General features: G+C 42.0%; 1 pseudogene; it reads right to left on the reverse strand.

Moving 5' to 3' along the window:
- Nucleotides 1-637: 637 nt before the first annotated feature.
- Nucleotides 638-2,660, reverse strand: LOC110302345 (prostaglandin E synthase 3 pseudogene; annotated as a pseudogene).
- Nucleotides 2,661-4,220: the final 1,560 nt, after the last annotated feature.

Consider the following 4,220-nt stretch of genomic DNA (forward strand, 5'->3'; position numbering starts at 1 on the left):
TTGTCCTCCATGCTAAGACATGTAAAAGCTTAAGGGCCAAACAATACCAAATATATAGGCTTCAAAACCCATCTAAGTTAGGGCATCCACTGGTTTTTGCTAAAATGCACCTGAACACTGACAAGAGATCACATACAATTATATAAAGTACATTTTTTTTTGAAAAATAAACTTTAGTGGAATAATTCTGAAAGGTATCTTGGAAGAATGGCAGGGTATCAATTTGTTTCAGCCTCCTTTAAGTCCATGGTCTAGGGTCTAAAACTTTCATCTTTCTCTAAGCTGAGAGCTTTCCTAATGTGTAAATAATTGTGTTATGATGAAAGACTTAGATGAAATGCAATTATTCATCCGAGCTGCTGGAGCAGTTGACTAGGATGTCAACTGCCTCATGGAATCCTGGGAAATGTTCATGCATACAGATACTGCCTTAGCTGACTTAAATCATCCCATACAGTGGTACATAATCAACCCTTAGTGAAGCCTTAAAAAAATAAATAAATAGAAAGTTGACAAATGGGTTACAGGAGGCAAGTACAGCCTATCTGCCTTTAGAGCTACCAACTTAGGGATTTTCTCAATTATGAAATCTTGCAGAAGTTATTTTTCTTTCTCAAAACCCAGGCGGTGACATTCCTTACTCCAGAGCTGGCATTTTTTCATCGCCACTGTCTTGTGAATCATCAGCTGCTCCATCTACTTCTGGTAAATCTACATCCTCATCACCACCATGTGATTCATCATCTCAGAGAAACGGTCAAAGTTCAACATGTCTTCATTCAAGTCATCCACCCAGGCTTTCCAATTATTGAAGTCCACACTGAGCCAATTAAGCTTTGCCCTTTCCTTTGTTAACCTAGGCCATGACTGGCTGGATTCTCCTTCTCGCAAACAACATAAAATCGATCTGTCCGTTCTTTTATGTTTGGAATCATTTGGATCAATACAATGAAAAAGATCAATTTCATTTATATGCTTAAAATTATCGCTTCCTCCTGAAAGTAAGTTTGGATTTTTCAGTGTTTACATTAACATCTTTACTATCTTCAACACAAAATTCAAGTAATGCATAATCCCTTCGATCGTACCATTTTGCAGAAGCAGGCTGCGTGGTGAACAAGGCAGAAGGCCAGACAAACGGGTGGGCGGGCCTCGCTGGCGGCAGGTGGCAAGTCGACTCCTCTCCAGCAGTGACTCCGGTGGTCTCTCGACTTACATTCTATTAACCATCTCAATATATGTAACTATATAAATCTAAATACGGCTACAATATAATCTCACCAATAACATCACTTACCTCTAATAATCTTAGCCAGCTCAATAATCCTTTTGTTAGTTGGAGGTCTACCCACTGAACAGGATTTTTAATGAAAATTAATCTTTCATTCAAGAGTTAACTAGAAATCAGGGCCAGTGAGACAACTCAGTGGGTAAAGCCATTTGCTGCCAAGCCTGACTGAGTTTGATCTCCAGGACCCACACAATGTAAGGAGAGCACAGACTCCCCCCAGTTTATCCTTTAACTTCTAACCCCATGTCATGGTACATGCACACACATGCACACACCCACAATGAAGTGACCAAGGTAATGTCTTCTTGTCCTGATCTCCATTTTATGTTTGCTCGGGCACTGTTTTGCAAGCCCATAGTGCGTCCCCCCACCCCCAACAATAATGTCTGTCTTGGCAACACCTTTGAAACTTTCTGACCCTGCCCAGATGTATACTACAACAACTGATGTGTTCTTCCAAAACCAAGGTCACGGGTTCCCCTGCCTTATGTCTGACAATAATGGAGTGTTCAGGGTATGGGGTGGTGTATGCCTGCCAGGAGGAACCTGTATCAGGTAGGGACTGAGGGGTGCAGGGAGGACCAGGACGCCAGCATTCCCTGTGATATGTTAAATAGGCACTCCAACCATTTGGCCCAGGTTTGAAATCTAACAGTGGAGTTCAGGATGAAAATAGAAATAATAGACCACTCTTTTTGTCCTTATTGATACAATAATCGGTCTTTTTATCCCTATATCCCTCCTTTATTCTCCTCTCACCCCCTAACACTAGAGAGCAGAGAAAGAGATCCAAGTCTAAGCTCCTTTACTCCGTTTCCTCCCTGACCACGACCAATAACAACTTGCAACTAACTCTGTGAATAATGACAGACATCTATAACCCACCACAAACCAAAACCCACTCACCCCACCTCTCAGGAATGAGGGTATCTTTCTTGTTCTTGAAAGTGTTTCCTGATTTCTGGGGCTGAATGTAGAGGAATTTCCCCTTAATTATCTGATTGGCTAAGAAAGATGACAAATACCCAATCGCTGGGCTAAAATGAGGAGGTGGGTTTTCCAGGCCAAGACAGGAAGAGGAGGGGAGAAGGAAGAGTTGCAGGAGACAGCCAAAGGAGGAGGACAGAGGGAGAAGAGCGGTTGGAAGGAGGGTGGAGCAGAAGCGCATGGCCTGGAGAAACAGCAAATAGTAAGGATTTCATAGTTGGGGAAGAAAGTGGTGTAGAGGCATATCTGCCCAATATAGCTAGGCGTGCAGTTTATAAATATACAACCGAGTTGTGTTTTCTTTGCATGGGATTATTGGGGTTGGAGATTCACCGCAACAAAGTTGCTGTGGTTGGAGACTTACCACAACAGGTGAAGACATGTTCTGAGGACCCTAAGAAAATTGGGATATTGGCTAAGTCCTGGGAGCGCTGGTTGTTTCATTCACTGCCCAGGCTGTCTGTAACAGGAAAGTGCAGGGCTTAACTGAAGCCCAAGCTGGAGCAACCTGTGAGGCTGGATCACCTGGGCTACTTATCTTGTCTTCATTGATGTCTGGTCTTTTTGCTCTGAAAACACATAAACTTTTAAAGATACTATCATAGGGAGGCTTTTGCATTAACACATATATAGAATGTAGGGTGTGCACAAGTCAGCTAATGATGATTCTATGATTTATGCTTGAGCAGGTGAAAGGCATCCAGCAATTTTAAAAGTCTGGACTGCATAACCAAATTGTAATATAAATCCCCATCCATGCCATATGAAAGGATGGCATGTAATAAGTCATGAGAACTAGGGAGCCAATAAGATTTATTGGCTTCTGCAGAAACATTCCTGACTCAGCCTGTCCCTTGAGCTGTTCCCACATAAGGGAATTAGCATGTGTGTCACCTATTTTGTTCTTTTGGGTCTCTTCTTCCATGTCAGCAGCCAAGATTTTCAGGAGATTTTCCCTGAATCTTAATTTTGAAGAAATCTTCAGCTTTTCATTTCCTATTGAAACAAAAGCATATTATCTTCTCCAAGGTGACTTATTTCCTGACTTCCATTCTGAGGTTACCACATCCTTATAGGCTGGTTTAATTCAGCAGTCCTTTTTAAAATCCATTGTTTTTCAGCAGCTGTGCTACCTGTCTCATTGACATTTAAAAATTTAAATTCATAAAGCCTTATGCAATCTGTCTCTGGGGGGCCTTATATCCCCCTTTTGTTTTATGAGCATTTTCTTTAAAGCATGATTATATCTTTCCACAACTACTTGACCTGTAGGATTATAAGGTATACTCATAACATGTTTTATGTTGCAATATTTAAAGAATTGTTGCATTTTATTGGGTACACATGCTGGAGTATTATCATCTGTAGAGCTATCCCTAAGATAGCCATCATTTCTACTAAATGTGTAACTACAGAATCAGCCTTTTCAGAGCCCTAGGCAGATGCCCACTGAAGCACTGACCAGGTGTCAGTTGTATGATGTACATACTTTAATTTTCCAAATTCTGTAAAATGAAGCACATCCATCTGCCAAATTTCATTTCTTTCATTACCTTGACAGTTATATCCCACAGGTAACAGAGCTTGACTATATAAAGAACAAGTAGGATAATTTTTTTTTTTTGTAATTTCTGTGGCTTGTCACCAGGTTATAGAATGACCCGTCCAGCAGGTCCAGTCATTCGAGGGTCTCGAGGGGACCTTCTCCTAAGAACCAAATGGGGGGTAGAGGGAGACGAGGGCCTTGTGCGAATAACAACACGGAGGAACCGGTCTGAATTGCATCAAAGCCCCCATGTATTAACCAGGCCCGAGGTTTAAATGCACTAGCAAAAGGGGAAGTGCCTTTCAGCAGGAGGAATGGGGCAGAGGAAATGCACCTCAGCAGGAGGGATGGGGCAGCGGAAATGCACCTCAGCAGGAGGGATGGGGCAGCAGAAAA

Source organism: Mus caroli, unplaced genomic scaffold, assembly GCF_978045245.1.
Source record: "Mus caroli unplaced genomic scaffold, Mus_caroli_1 scaffold_11, whole genome shotgun sequence".
In the NCBI taxonomy this organism is placed as follows: Eukaryota; Metazoa; Chordata; class Mammalia; order Rodentia; family Muridae; genus Mus; species Mus caroli.